At 41.8% G+C, this 16,100-nt stretch overlaps 1 protein-coding gene across 1 annotated transcript in view; it reads left to right on the forward strand.

The window, feature by feature from the left end:
* The window catches only part of CLDN12 (claudin 12), a 60,027-nt gene extending 48,828 nt beyond the window's left edge, over positions 1 to 11,199 (forward strand). Inside the window, exon 3 of the mRNA XM_063814697.1 lies at positions 11,155 to 11,199. The gene's annotated coding sequence lies outside the window, so the exon portion shown is untranslated. The remainder of the gene's footprint in view (positions 1 to 11,154) is intronic.
* Positions 11,200 to 16,100: the final 4,901 nt, after the last annotated feature.

The following is a 16,100-nucleotide window of genomic DNA, read 5'->3' on the forward strand; positions in this document are numbered from 1 at the left end:
GATAACTTTTGTATTTTTAGTAGAGATGGGGTTTTACCATGTTGGCCAGGCTTGTCTTGCACTCCTGACCTCAAGTGATCTGCCTGCCTTGGCCTCCCAAAGTGCTGGGATTACAGGCACGAGCCACCATGCCCAGCCTGATTCCTTGCTTTTTGTCTTTTATGTATCTACTGTAGGGTTTTGCTTTATTGTTACCATGAGGCTTACGTAAAATATTTTATAGTTATAACAGCCTATTTTAAGCTGATAATTTAACTTTGATTGTATACAGAAACTCTATACTTTTACCCCACATCATCCACATTTTGTTTTTAATGTCACAATGTACATCTTTTTATATTTGTATCCCTTAAGAAATAATTATAGCTATTAATATTTTTTAGTAGTTTTGTCTGTTAACCTTCATCTCCTGTGAAGGTATTTTTGTGCATGGGTAGCTATTCTAATTGATGTTTCTGTGGAGGGACAAGCACTAGAAAGTCCTATTCTGCCATGTTGCTGATGTCACTTGCTCAATATTTTTTATTATTATTAGCTCAGTTATATTATTTTCTTCATCTAAAAAATATGAATTCAAAACTTTGTATTTGATTTTGATTTTAAAGAATGGTTGAGCTATCCTTGATTTCATTCCACTTGTTCTTGCAAAATCACATAAACATGAATTCCAGTGTTTGCACGTGAATGCATGCATGCATGCATTTGGTGAAGGGAGGAGAGGAGGGACTAACATTTATTGAACATTACATACCAGACACCTTGCTAGTGTTGTTTATTTTTAATAGTGGAAAAAGCTATAGAGACTATTTCTGAAAATATTTTTGAGGCTAGATACGAAATTTTTCAACAGAACTACAAACAATTCTGCTGAAAGAAAGGGCCATCCTCCTGAGGAATTCAAGACTGACTTCAGTCTGGATTTAGATTTAACTTTAAATTCTCTGCTAAAGACATGACCTTCAACTTTTTTTTCCAAGAAATGTTTTCGACAGCCTGTAAAACAAATTCAACTCACATGAGAATGTAAATCAAGTTAGGATATGAAATCACATATGTTACTTTCTGGCTCCCTAGAAGTTTGACAGCAGAGTTTAGGTTGCAACAAGCTTCGAGATACCCGAGAAGACCTTTCATTTCAAGGTCTGAAATGATTAAATAATTAAAATTGCTCTTTAATAATTAAACATGTCATCTGTATAAGGCAGAGGGTGACCTTTCACCCATGGTCTCTCAGGCTGTTCTAGAATTTCTGCAGTTGGCACATATGGTATCAGAAATCCATTGCTATTCTTCCTTTGAAATATTAGAAGAGCAGACTTAGAGCAGCTGTTTTTGTGCTGCCAGATTTCATTGAAATGTGGGTTTTAAAAGCCCTTGGCTTGTCATTTTGAGTTAGCTTACCTTAATCACAAATCTCACCATAATATAATTCAAGTGATGCCTGAAACTCAATATAGCAGAACATTTGCTGAACAATGCACTTAGCAATAATAACCAAGCAAAATGTACATTTTTCACTGAAATATCATTTTCATGTTATTTGTGCCCTCAAAAATGTCTAATAGATTATAAATGCTCCTTTTTCCATAACAACAAAATACCAAGGAAACAATCTTGAGTCATCATGCTCTCTTTCCCCAAGTTGGAAATATACAAGAGAATATGACATTTGGAGATCTGCTAGACTATCTGCTTTAGGATTTCAAGACTGATAGTACTACTAAAAAATTGATGCAACCCTGTCATTAAGCCAACTGTAGTAATTAGACTGCAGTTGATGAGTATACTTGTATGTTTGTCTCAAATGTCATATCAGACAACTTCCACAGTTTAGTGATTGACAGTTATAATGGTCAGAACAAAGGAATACCAGTCATCATAAACGTAATTTCTCTGTGTCTGGGGGAAGGAGGTATAGACCCTGGCTGTAACAGTACTTGCTAATTAAACTGTAGTATACTGGAGACTTTTAATCTGCCTGCCTTCAACAGGCTGTTTGTTTATTAAAGTTCAACTGTTGTACTACATTCAAGGGCTTTCAGTGTTGACTTTAGTACTTCTTTTGAAGATAAACATAACTCTTCACTTTCATTTAAAGCCTTTGTAAGAACTTTTAACGCTGAAAGAAAAGATAAGTGAGCTATTATTATTCTTAAAATATACTTCAAATTTTATTTTTAAAAGGCAAACTGTGGGGATTTTTCTCTTATTATTTAAATTTGTTTCTCGTATAAACATATAGCCAGGAATCAGGAAAAATGATCTTGTTTGCTTTATTGTTGTATTTATTGTATTCAGGATTGGAATTTAATGTATTGAATTTCAGATGGAATTCATTGGGCATAAGGCATAACATAAAATAGAGTACAGTTGCCATTTTTTCCTCCAGCAAAATTTTAAGTCATGGAGATAATGAGTATTCATTTATTTATTCAAAAATATGTATTTATTAGTTCCTCCTAAGTACATTTTTTTGTGTTGGAATACTTACAACCATGGATGAGACATTTAAGAACTCAATCTGTACATAAAATAGAAGAGAGGACAACTCATTTTGTGAAGGGAAGTTATGCTAACTATTCACTAGCTGCTATGATTTCGTCGTGTCCCCCAAAGTTATGTGTTGGAAATTTAATTCCCAATGCAACAATGTTGAGAGGTGGGACCTTTAAGAGGTGATTAGGTCATGAGGGGTCTGCCCTTATGAATGGATTAATGCCATTATCTAGGGAGTCGGTTAGTTATCATGGGAGTAGGTTCCTAATAAAAAGGAGTTTGGCTCCCTTTCTTCTCTCACATGTGTGCTTTCTTCCCCTTCTGCCTTCTACCACGGGACGATGCAGCAAGAAGGCCCTTAACCTTGGACTTTCTAGCCCCCAGAACTGTGAGCCAAATAAATTTCTGTTCATTATAAATTACCTAGCTTCAGGTATTTCACTATAGCAGTACAAAACAGACCAAGACACTGGCTAACCCTCCAAATTCATTCTCCATCCTTCTCTGCCCTACGTTGACCTACAGATTGCATTATCTGAGTTTCTTTGCTCCTCTGACTTTGGGAGAATAGATAGTAGGAGAAGAGAAAGATTTGGGTATTTATTCCCCCTACTCGCTCAGCCAAACTGTGTTTCCTTTACCTTATGACCACAGCTTCTTTTGGGCAATTCTTCAGTTCTCTCTGATTTCAGCCCTTCCATTCCCTGCTCTGTCTCTTCAGTTGCAGGGATGGTAATAGCTTCTCTTCGTTGTTAGTCACTGGGTGCTTCACCATGCTTGGTTATTGTTACTCTTGACACACCTCTGTATTTAGTCCCTTCATTGAATTCTCTTCAATTAACCTTCCTGCTGGGCTGCTTACTGTCACAGACAGGAATATGGAAGGTAAAGGAAGAGAATACAGGGATTTCTTTACCTTCAAATTTTCAGCACGTAGACCGTGATAGATCTGAACAAAGCTACTATCCAGATAAAAAACATGCAATTTCTGTTGCTGCCAACAGATGGCATTAGTAGTCATACTTGGTTATTTGGGGCCATGAAGTGTTCCGTTCTTGACTCTGTTAGCTGCTTTTCTCTATTTTTAGAAAATGTTTTACAAATATTAACTCCGTCCACACCTGATAAATGCAAAACAGTAAGAGTATTGGGAAAAACTATTTTATCAGGCATACATTTGTTTATGATAAAGCCAAGAATAGAGATTATTCAAAACAGATGGAAAATAGAAAGAAAACAAAGTTTGCATATGCACAAGGAATGAACTTTTGAAAACAGGAATAATTTTAAAGGGACAGAAAAGCATTGTGTCTAATTGTTATGGACTGAATTTTGTCCTCTCAAAATTCATTTATTGATGGACTAACCCCTAATGTGGCTATATTTGGAGATAGGGCTTTGAGGAGTTAATTAAGGTTAAATGAAGTCACAAGAATGGGGCCCTAACCCAATAGAACTGGTGTCCTTATGGGAAGAGGAAAAGACAACGGGAGTATATGTGCACAGAAGAAAGACCACGTGAGGACACAGCAAAAAGGTGGCCCTCTGTGAGCCAAGGAGAGAAACCTCAGGAGAAACCAATCCTGCCAGCAATTTGATCTTGGACTTTTAGCCTCCAGAGAAGTAAATTTGTGAAAAATAAATTTCTGTTGTTAAAGCCACCCAATCTGTGGGATTTTGTTATGGCACCCCTAGCAGACTAATACACAAACCCATGGACAATAATCCCCAAGAGACTAAGTGACTAAAGCAATGAAAAACATAGTATTTGCATGTGTGGCTAAAGGCTCAGTATTAATATCAAATGCTTATTAGCATTAGGAGAGGGCTAGGAACTTGTTCCAAAACTGAAAATGCGGAATGATCCTGTGGCGTCTCCCATAGCTGACTGGATGGTTATCGATGCTATGAATCCAATTAGGAAAACAGGGGAAAGAACGAATTTGATGGGGAAAATGAGTCTGACTTGGGGCATACTGAGTTTGAGGTGTCTTAAGGACATTCAAGTAGAGACTTCTGAAAGAACTTGGAATATTAGACCAGAATTAAGGTGATAAATGATTTGGGGATAAAAATTCAATTAACACATATGGTTGGGTTTTAGTTTTAGTTTTTCTGAGACAGGGTCCCACTCTGTCACCCAGGCTGGAGTGCAGCGTTGTGATCTCGGCTCACTGCAACCTCGGCCTCCCGGGCTCAAGCAATCCTCCCTCCTCAGCCCCCCAAGCAGTTGGGACTATGGGTAGCCACCACCACGCCTGGCTAATTTTTATGTATTTTTTGTAGAGACAGGGTTTTGCCTGTTGCCCAGGCTGGTCTCGAACTCCTGGACTCAAGCGACCCGCCTGCCTCAGTCTCCCAAAGTGCTGGGATTACAGGCATGAGCCACAGTGCCTGACCTAAAACATATGTATTGAGCACCTACTGTGTGCTAGGCACTGTCTAATGCTTAGATTACATCAGTGAACAAAAGAGGCAAAAACCCCTATCTCATGGAGCTGAAATTCTACTGGACAGGAGAAAGAAAAAAACAAAAAGCAATAACATAATGAGTACATTATACAGTATTTTAGGAGACAATTCAATGCCTTAGGGCAACAGAGCATGCCAAGGGAATTGGAGATGCTGGTGTGAGGAGGTACAGGTTGCAATATTCTCTAAGGTCATTCAGATTAGGTCTCATTGAGAAGATGGCATTTGAACAAAGACTTGAAGGTAAAGGAGGTAGCCAAGGGGCTATCTGAAAAAAGTGTGGTCCAGGAGAGGGAATAACCACTGTAAAGGCCCTAGGGTGACAGCATGCCTGGTGTATCAGAGAGACAGCAAAGATTCCAGCAAGGCTGTAGCCTAATGAAAGAAGAGGAGAGTAATAGTAGATGATGACAGAGGCACAAGGTGGAGGAGGTATCAGGTCACGCAGGCTAAGTCTTTTGTAAGGAGTTTGGGTATTACTCTGAGTGAAATGGAAGCTTCCAAATAGAGGTGTTACCAGGTCTTTCATTTTAAAATAATTACTGGCTGCTGTATTACCAATAAGCAGTGAGAAGAAGGAAGGGCAAGGGTGGGAGCAAGGAGACCAGTTGGGGCACAATTGCAGTAACAGAAGAGGAGGTAGAAGTTTGCTAATTCAAAGGTAGAGGTGATTTACTAATGAACTATATGTGGAGTTTCAGAGAATTAAAGGAATCAAGGATGACTTCAAGAGTTTTAAACTGGGAAACAAGAAGGATAAGAAAATGGATTAAAGAAAAGATCATAACTTTCAAATGTATTGAGATGTTTGTTGCCATCTATTTACATATGTTGAATAGGCATTCTGATATGTTTGACTGGATATTAGGAGTGAGGTTCAAGCTAAAAATATAAATTTGGGAGTGAGCAGCACGTGGATGGTATTTACAGCCATGCTATTAATTGAGATTACCAAGATAATGAATGTACTTAGAAAAGAAAATCAAGGATTCAGTCGGGGTCACACCAATAGTAACAGTTCTTGGAGAAAAGGAGCATCCAAAAAACAAGACTGAGTAGGAGCAACCAGAGAAGTAGGAGGAAATTTAAGAGAGCATGGTGAACTGGAAGCCAAGTGAAAAAGATATCAAGGAAGATGGTATGATAAATTGCACCAGATGGTGTTAATAAGTCAAGGAAGATGATGGCTGAGATTTGATCTCCATGTGCTACACTGAGGTTAGCACATGGAGGTCATTAATGTCCTTGACAAGAGCAATTTTGTTTTTTGTGTATCCATTGTATGTTTTTTGGTTTGAGGTTACCACGAGGCTTGCAAATTCTATCTTATAACCCTTTGTTTTAATCTGATAACAACTTTACACTGCGTAAATAAACAAGCAAAAAGAACACTGATAAAAACTCTACACCTTAACTTCATCCCCCTGCTTTTTAACTTTTTGTTGTTTCTATTTATATCTTATTGTACTGACTATATCTTGAAGTGTTGCAGTTTTTTTTTTTTTAATTGGTTCATCATTTAGTCTTCCTACTTGGGATACGAGTAGTTTACACACCACAGTTACAGTGTTATGATATTCTGTGTTTTTCTGTGTTCTTATTTTACCAGTGAGTTTTGTATCTTCAGGTGATTATGTGTTGCTTATTAATGTCCTTTCTTTCTGATTGAAGTACTACTCCCTTTAGCATTTCTTGTAGGACAGGTCTGGTATTGATGAAATCCCTCAGCTTTTGTTTGTCTTAGGAAGTCTTTATTTCTCCTTCATGTTTGAAGGATATTTTCACTGTATATACTATTCTAGGATAAAAGGTTATTTTCCTTTAGTACGTTAAATATGTCAGCCGGGCGTGGTGGCTCACGCCTGTAATCCCAGCACTTTGGGAGGCAGAGGCCGGCGGATCACGAGGTCAGGAAATCGAGATCATCCTGGCTAACACGGTGACACACCGTCTCTACTAAAAAAAAAAAAAAAATACAGAAAAAAATTAGCCCGGCGTGGTGGCCGGCGCCTGTAGTCCCAGCTACTTGGGAGGCTAAGGCAGGAGAATGGCGTGAACCCAGGAGGCGGAGTTTGCAGTGAGCAGAGTTCGCACCACTGCACTCCGGCCTGGGCGACAGAGCAAGACTCCGTCTCAACTAACTAACTAACTAACTAACTAACTAACTAACTAACTAACTAAATATGTCATGCCAATCTCTCCTGGCCTGTAAGGTTTCCACTGAGAAAGTTTCGACTTAGAAAAGTCTGTTGTCAAGCGTATTGGAGCTCCATTGTAGGTCATTTGTTTCTTTTCTCTTGCTACTTTTAGGATCCTTTGTTTATCCAAGAGCCATTTTGGTGGAGTGTGGGGGAAAAGTCTGATTGGAGAGGGTTTAAGAGACAGTTGGGGCCAGGTGTGGTGGCTCATGCCTGGAATTACTAATTCCAGAACTCTGAGAAGCCGAGGTGGGTGAATCACTTGAGGTCAGGAGTTCGAGACCAGCCTGGCCAACATGGTAAAACCCCATCTCCATTAAAAATACAAAAATTAGCTGGGCGTGGTGGCACACACCTGTAGTTCCAGCTACTCAGGAGGCTGAGGCAGGAGAATCACTTGAACTTGGAAGGTGGAGGTTGCAGTGAGCCGAGATCCACCACTGCACTCCAGCCTGGGTGACAGAGCATGACTCTGTCTCAAAAAAACAAACAAACAAACAAAAAAAGAGAGAGAGAGAAAGAGACAATTAGATGAGCATTGAAGTAAATAATCAAGAATTCTCTTGAAAAATTTTCTGCCAAGGGGAACAATGAAGTGATTGCTAGTTAAGGAAGTGGCATTAGGACAAGGTTTATAAGTGTTTTTAAAGACAGGATCAACAACAGCATGTTGATATATTGTGGGGAATGATCCTTTAGAGACTGAAAAATGAGGGATGCAGAAGAGCAAGAAGAAAGTTGCTGGAGCAGTATTGTTGGGAAGATGAGTAGGGTGAGATCTAGTGCCCTCAGGTGGTGTATAGGGAAAATCTTCTCTGTGTTTTTTCCTCTACTCACAACACTAATCAACGATCATCAACACAGAAGATTTTGTGACCAAATATGTGGGGCTTTATTCTCCACACTCCAAGCAGCGGACATCAGCTCAGTGTCCTCTAATTCAGTTCGGACACTGTCTACCCAGAGACAATGTCAGATCCTACAGGTTGAGGGCTCAGTCCCCAACACTACCCTCCCTCCTCCACCACATGCCAGTTGCAAGTCTGGGCCTTTGGAACTTCTGACCAACCAGTTTCAAGGTTTTTTGGTTTTTGTTGAGACTGAGTCTTGCTCTGTTGCCCAGGCTGGAGAGCAGTGGCATGCTCTCGGCTCTGCAACCTCCACCTCCTGGGTTCAAGCAATTCTGCCTCAGCCTCCTGAGTAGCTGGGACTACAGGCAGGCACCACCACGCCCCCCTAATTTTTTTTTTTTTTTTTTGTATTTTTAGTAGAGATGGGGTTTCACCATGTTGGCCAGGCTGGTCTCACACTCCTGACCTCAAGTGATCCACTCGCCTCAGCCTCCCAAAGTGCTAGGATTATAGGCATGCGCCACTACGCCTGACCTCAAGTTGGAGTACTCATAACCCCCTCTTTGGGTTCAATTAATTTGCTAGAGTGGCTCACAGAACTCTGGGAAACACTTACTTACATTTACTGGTTCATTATAAAGGATATTACGAGGGAAACAGATGAAGAGACGCATACATAGGGCAAAGTATGGGGGAAGGGGCATGGAGATTCCATGTCCTCCCTGGTGCACCACCCTCCAGGAACCTCCACATGTTCAGCTATCTGGAAGCTCACTGAACCCTTTCCTCTTGAGTTTTGATGGAAGCTTCATGATGTCAGCATTCCTTCTCCCAGGGTATAGGGTCAGACCCTCTCATGGGAGGGTCTTAAGACCCACAATCAGAAAGGCAGGGAAGCATTAGAGTCCTGCCTTGAAGCAGAAGGTCAGAGTCCCGCCCATGAGGCCTCACACACCTAACATTATCACAAAAGACTGTAACAAGGGCCATGGGAGTTAGGAACCAGGAACTGTGGATGAAAACCAATATATAACATAACACCACAGGCAGGTTTGGCTTTGAAACGGAGCATGAGGGAAAGCAGAAATGTGAATGCAAACACAGGTAAATATTGAGGTGGAGGCTGGGGAAAGTTCCTTCTGGCTGGTTTCATTTTTTCTGAGGCAATATAAACAAGGTCATCAGCTAAGAGTGGTTTGGAAGTGTGACAAGTGGCAGTTGTTATGTTGGGGGTGTGTGAGATTGCTGATTCCAAGTTGGCCAGAGTTGGATTACCTTCCTTCTCTGGGCAGGATGGTACTTTTGATGAGGCAATGAAGCCTCAGTCATAAGGCACTGAGACACTGAGGCCAGCTCAAGGGTTTCAGGCCTTAGGGGTTGTGATGTCACTTTCTCAACCCTCTGCCTAATGTGGGATGTTGCAACTCCCTGAATAGATTCAGGGACCCAGAGCTGGTGAGGTACACATTTGGGCCAGGGGAGGAAGCAGTAGGCATACCAAGGTGATGCTCTGAGGGAGGGGGTGTCCTGATCTTTTCTACTATTCTACTCCAGAAATTAAGGATCTCTGGTAGCAGACAATAATCACAATCTTCTGTTCTTAATTTAGGACAATGTCAAAAAACTTTCCATGTATATATACATATATATGTGTATATATATATTCATATATATATGTGTGTATATATGTATATATATATTCATATATATGTGTGTATATATGCATATATATGCATATATATACGCGTATATATACGTATATATATGCATATATATGTATATATATATACGCGTATATATATATAATTTATTTTATTTTTTGAGACAGAGTTTCTCTCTTGTTTCCCAGGCAACAAGATTGTGCAATGGCACAATCTCGGCTCACCGCAACCTGCACCTCCCGGGTTCAAGTGATTCTTCTGCCTCAGCCTCCCGAGTGGCTGGGATTACAGGCATGTGCTACCATGCCTGGCTAATTTTGTATTTTTAGTAGAGACAGGGTTTCTCCGTGTTGGTCAGGCTGGTCTCGAACTCCCAACCTCAGATGATCCACTTGCCTCGGCCTCCCAAAGTGCTGGGATTACAGGCGTGAGCCACCGTGCCTGGCTCCCTTATATTTTAGGTAGGTAGATAGATAGATAGATAGATAGATAGATAGATAGATAGATAGATAGACAGACAGACAGATAATGTTTGTATATTTTGCAAATGTGTGTATGTGTTTGTATATATAAATACAAAACATATATATGTGGAAATGTACTTGTAGATAGGAGAAGCAAGAGAGCAAACATGATTTATGAACAAAAGGAGCTTTATACACGGGATTTGTAGACTCACATTGTCCCCTTCCTCATTGCGGATATTGAGATCAACTCCAGGAAAGGGCATGAGAACCTTCCTTAAGAACAATAATTGCAAATCTGTTACCATCATCTTTCCTGCCTATCAGGAGTCTTGATATGTTACTGTCAAGGGATGCTCAAGAGACAGAAACCATAACTCAAACTGGCTTAAACAAACGGTGAATTTATTGACTTGGATAGTGATAATGGAACAACCTGACTCCAGGCACGATCTGATCCAGTGTCCAGATGGATCACCAGAACCTGTTTCTTTTTCTGAAACAACTCCATTTTCATGCTGGCTCTCTCCTTATGAGGTGGGGTTTTCTGAGAAGCAGATGCCAAGACAGGATTAGATATGGTTATGGTTTGGATCTCCATGTATCAATGCAACTCAGGCCCTGTGTCCAGTAATTTTTAAAATGTCAGGTATTCCACTTTTCCTGGTGTACAGACCCCCTAGTAAGTGGTGGTAAGGACTGGGAGAATTATAGGATATATTTGTAGCAATATTGCAGAGTCCCTTCTAGGAACCTGGCCACCTCTTCATTCAATGGGTCTGGATCTGAAAATTAAATAAAGTTTGGGAAGTGAGTGATATGGTTTGGCTGTATCCCCACCTAAATCTTATCTTGACTTGTAGTTCCCATAATCCCCAGGTGTTGTGGGAGGGACCCAGTGGGAGGTAATTAAATCATGTGGTGGTTATCCCAGTGCTGCTGTTCTCATGATAGTGAGTAAGTTATTGCAAGATCTGGTGGTTTTATAAAGGGTTATTCCTTCTTTGCTCAGCACTTCTTCCTGCTGCCATGTGAAGAAGAACATATTTGCTTCCCCTTCTGCCATGACTGTAAGTTTCCTGAGGCTTCCCCAGCCATGTGGAACTGTGAGTCAATTAAACCACTTTCCTTTATAAATTACCCAGTCTCAGATATGTCCTTACAGCAGCGTGAGAATGGACTAATATAGTAAATTGGTACCGGGTAGTGAGGTACTGCTCACTAGCCGGTGAAAGTGAAATGTGAAAGTGAAAGTGAAAATGTGAAAGTGACTTTGGAACTAGGTAACAGGCAGAGGTTGGAACAGTTTGGAGGCTCAGAAGAAGAGAGGAAGATGTGGGAAAGTTTGGAGCTTCCTAGAGACTTGTTGAATGACTTTGACCAAAATGCTGATAGGCATAGGGACAATGAAGTCCAGGCTGAAAATGGAGATTAGGAACTTGTTGGTAACTGGCATAAAGGTGACTCTTTCTATGTTTTAGCAAAGAGACTGGTGGCATTTTGCCCCTGCCCTAGAGATCTGTGGAATTTTAACTTGAGAGAAATAATTTAGAGTATCCAGTGGAAGAAATTTCTAAGCAACAAAGCATTCAAGAAGTGTCTTGGGTGCTGTTAAAAGCATTCAGTTTTACGTATTCACAAAGATTGGTTTGGAATTGAAACTTATGTATAAAAGGGAAGCAGATCATGAAAATTCAGAATATTTGCAGCCTGACAATGTGATAGAAAAGAAAAACCCATGTTCTTTCGGAGGAGAAATTCAAGCTGGCTTCAGAAATTTGCATAAGTAATGAGGAGCCAAATGTTGATTACCAAGATAATGGGGGAAAATGTCTCCAGCACATATCAGAGGTCTTCATGGCAGCCCCTCCCATCACAGGCCCAGAGGCCTAGGAGGAAAAAGTGGTTTTGTTGACTAGGCCCAGGGCCTTGCTGCTTTGTGCAGTCTAGAGACATGGTGCCCTGCATCCCAGCTGTGGCTAAAAGGGGCCAATGTAGAGCTCAGGCTGGTTGCTCCAGGGGGTGCAAGCCCCAAGCCTTGGCTGCTTACACGTGATGTTGGGCCTGTAGGTGCACAGAAATCAAGGATTGAGGGTTTGGAACCTCAGCCTAGATTTCAGAGGATGTATGGAAATCCCTGGATGTCCAGACAGAAGTTTGCTGCAGGGATGGAGCCCTCATGGAGAACCTCTGCTAGGCCAGTGCAGAAGGGAAATGTGTGGTCAGAGCCCCCACACAGAGTCCCCGCTAGGGCACTGCCTAGTGGAGCTGCAAGAAGAGGGTGACCATCTTCCAGACCCCAGAATGGTAGCTCCACCAACAGCTTGCATCATGCACCTGGAATAGCTGCAGACACTCAATGCCAGCCCATGAAGGCAGCCAAGAAGGGGGCTGTACCCTGCAAAGCCACAGGGGTGGAACTGTCCAATGCTGTGGGAGCCCACCTCTTGCATCAGCATGATCTGGTTGTGAGACATAGCGTCAAAGGAGATCATTTTGGAGCTTTAAGATTTGACTGCCCTGCTGGATTTCAGACTTGCATGGGCCCTGTAGCCCCTTTGTTTTGGCTAATTTCTCCCATTTGGAACAGGTGTATTTACCCAATGCCTGTATTCCCATTGTATCTAGGAAGTAACTAACTTGCTTTTGATTTTTACAGGCTCATAGACAGAATTGACTTGGCTTGTCTCAGATGAGACTTTGGACTTGGACTTTTGAGTTAATGCTGAAATGAGTTAAGACTTTGGGCGACTGTTGGGAAAGCATAATTGTGTTTTGAAATGTGAGGACATGAGATTTGGAAGGGTTCAGGGGCAGAATGATATGCTTTGGCTGTGTCCCACCCAAATCTCATCTTGAATTGTAGTTCTCATAATCCCCACTTGTCATGGGAAGGACCTGGTGGGAGGTGACTGAATCATGGGGCTGGTTACCCCCATGCTGCTGTTCTTGTGATAGTGAATGAATTCTCACGAGATCTGATGGTTTTATAAGGGGCTTTCCCCTCTTTGTTTGGCACTTCTCCTTCCTGCTGCCATGTGAAGCAGGACATGTTTGCTTTCCCTTCTGCCATGACTCTAAGTTTTCCTGAGGCCTCCCCATCCATGCTGAACTGTAAGTCAATTAAACCTCTTTCCTTTATAAATTACCCAGTCTTAGATATGTCTTTATAGCGGTGTGAGAATGGACTAATACAGTGATCAAGGGATCGTGACTGTTTATTGGGGTCATTGTCCTCAGCTTCCTACTCCTCCATCCTTGCCCTTTTCTGATTGTGGATGTTAAACATCACCCTTGCTGGCTACTCCCCTGTTTTGCTCCTAGAAATGCCATGCTCTATTAACCATCTCCCTTCCCTGCTGTGGGCCAGGCTTCCATTGACTGCCCCTCTGATCTTGGTGGTTGTGAGGTTCTGGCTTCTTTCATTTAAGTGCCATGATCTGATCACTATTACTTTGGAGGCCTCAGTATTCCCATTGGATATTAAGGATTGCAGCTCTGTGACTGCCTCTATTGTCAGTCTTGGCCTGCAGAAGAGAGCTACTGAACTTCTCAGTGATGCAAGTGCCCTTCTAACCAGCACATTCCTGATTTCCTTGGTGAATGGTGTTTCCTCTGGACTCTCCCCTGGAACATAGTTACTTTGTAGTTTTTCTGACCTTACATAATGTAGCCACTCCAGCAAGCCAACTTCTCCTTCTCAGCCTTTTTATTCCTTCCTCTTCCTCCTGCCTAGGCAACTCAGGCATTTCCACTTTGCTCAGTGTTGGATCACTTTCTTAGGCTTCTAAGAGCCATTCTAACAATGAGTTCGCACTGTCCCCTGGGTCTTACCAGGCCATTAAATTTCATGTCCTACAAAAGTACTTCCAAGTCAAAGAAACCTTGCTTGTTCAGTTTCATATTCTAGCCCCTTGTGCAAACACCCTCAACATTCAGTATTGGTGGCCCTCATTGGCTAGTTATATCTTGGAATATAATTTCTTTCCTCCCTTCTCAGGTCCAGCATGTCCCCAGCTGGATTTAACCCTAGTTATTGGCCTAGCAGCCAAGAGAAGAGGTCGGGGTTCTCCTGAGAGGACACCTATTAAGATACCCTTATTGCATTTTCCAGCAGAAAGGTCAGCCCCCTGCTGCAAGTTCTTAGATTCCCGGAGGATCTGCAGAGTCAACATTAGGAGTATCCGTCCATTCACCAAGGCCATCAGGAATGTGCTGGTAAGAAGGGCACCAACATCACTAAAAAATTCAGCAGCTCCCCTCTGCAAGCCAAAACTGACAGTAGAGGCAGTCACAGAGCTGAACTCATTAACATCCATGGGGATAGTGGGGTTCTCAAAGTAATAGAGTAATAATGTTTCACCACAGAAGCTGTTTCAGGATTCCAAATTTTCCCAACCCAAGCTCTTACCTTTAGCATACAGACCTGCCTGGCTGGTATCATCAAAATGTCTCTGGAGCTCTGTCCATCGGATAGTAAGTAAACAAATCTCAAAATTTTATCTTACCACTGGTTCTGTCAGAACACTCAGTAGCATTTGTATTAGCTCAGGTCCTTCAAGATCTGCTAAGATGGGATTAGAAGTCCAAGAGTTTTATTGGGGAAACAGAAAAAATAAAGCAGAGACCGGGCACAGTAGCTCATACCTGTAATCCCAGCACTTTGGGAGGCTGAGGTGGGCGGATCACCTGAGGTCAGGAGTTTGAGACCAGCCTGACCAACATGGAGAAACCCCGTCTCTACTAAAAAAAAAATACAGAATTAGCCAGGCATGGTGGCACATGCCTGTAATCCCAGCTACTTGGGAGGCTGAGAGAGGAGAATTGCTTGAACCCAGGAGGTGTAGGTTGTGGTGAGCTGAGATCGCACCATTGCACTCCAGCCTGGGCAACAAGAGAGAGCAAAACTCCATCTCAAAAAAAAAAAAAAAAAAAGAAAAGAAAAGAAAAGAAAAGAAAAAATAAAGGGGAAGGAGCTAGTGCAGGTGAGAACCTTCAGACAGCAATGCAGGTCTGACATCAGTGAAGAGAGAGGAAAGGAGGAAGAATTTGGTTGGTAGAGTTTCAGAGTGCAGCACAATTCTAAGAAAGTTTCAACCACTTTGATGGGGAATTTTCAAGCCAAAATCTTCCACTAAAAGTATCCCATATTAGTACTCCTTCCCATGTTTAGTCTTGGCTGAGAATAGCTTGTAGGAAGCATGGCCTTGAGATGAATATGGTGGATACATCTGAGGGACAGCAGCTGAGTCCATCAGTCAATTTTAATTTGATATGGGCATTTTAATGGCCATATTCAACATAGTCTTTTTTTCTTTTATTATTATTATTTTGAGACAGGGTCTTGTTCTGTCACCCAGGCTGGGGTGTAGTGGTGCAATCTCCGTTCACTGCAACTTCTGCCTCCTGGGCTCAAGTGATCCTTGCACCTCAGCCTCCTGAGTAGCTGGTGCACACTACCATGCTGGTTAATTTTTTGTGTGTTTTTTTTTTTTTTCTTTGTAGAGACAGGGTTTCACAATGTTGCCCAGGCTGGTCTTGAACTCCTGGAGTCAAGCAATCTGCCTGCCTCAGCTTCCCAAAGTACTAGGATTATAGGCATGAGCCAACGTGCCCATCTCCCACATAGACTTATGATGGCTTTTCGCAGCTACAGAGACTAAGTCCTTCCAAATTTGAATCCAGAGGAAGACAAGCATCTTTATCCTAGCATTCCTAGCAAAAACTCTGAGATTGACTTGGATTAGACCAACCTAGGTCATGTGCCCACTCCTGAGCCAGGCATGGTGGCCAGGGAAGTTTTATGACCTGCTTTGCTCAGGTGTAGTTTTCATGTCCTACTTCCAAAGTAGGAGTTGGAACTCCACCCATACCGTGAGAACTGAGAGGCAATGAGGGGCAGGTCTCCAAGAAACAATATGCACATAGAATATATGTATTTTTCATTTTAATGGCTGC

The sequence above is a fragment of the Pan troglodytes genome, chromosome 6, assembly GCF_028858775.2.
Source record: "Pan troglodytes isolate AG18354 chromosome 6, NHGRI_mPanTro3-v2.0_pri, whole genome shotgun sequence".
Classification (NCBI taxonomy): Eukaryota; Metazoa; Chordata; class Mammalia; order Primates; family Hominidae; genus Pan; species Pan troglodytes.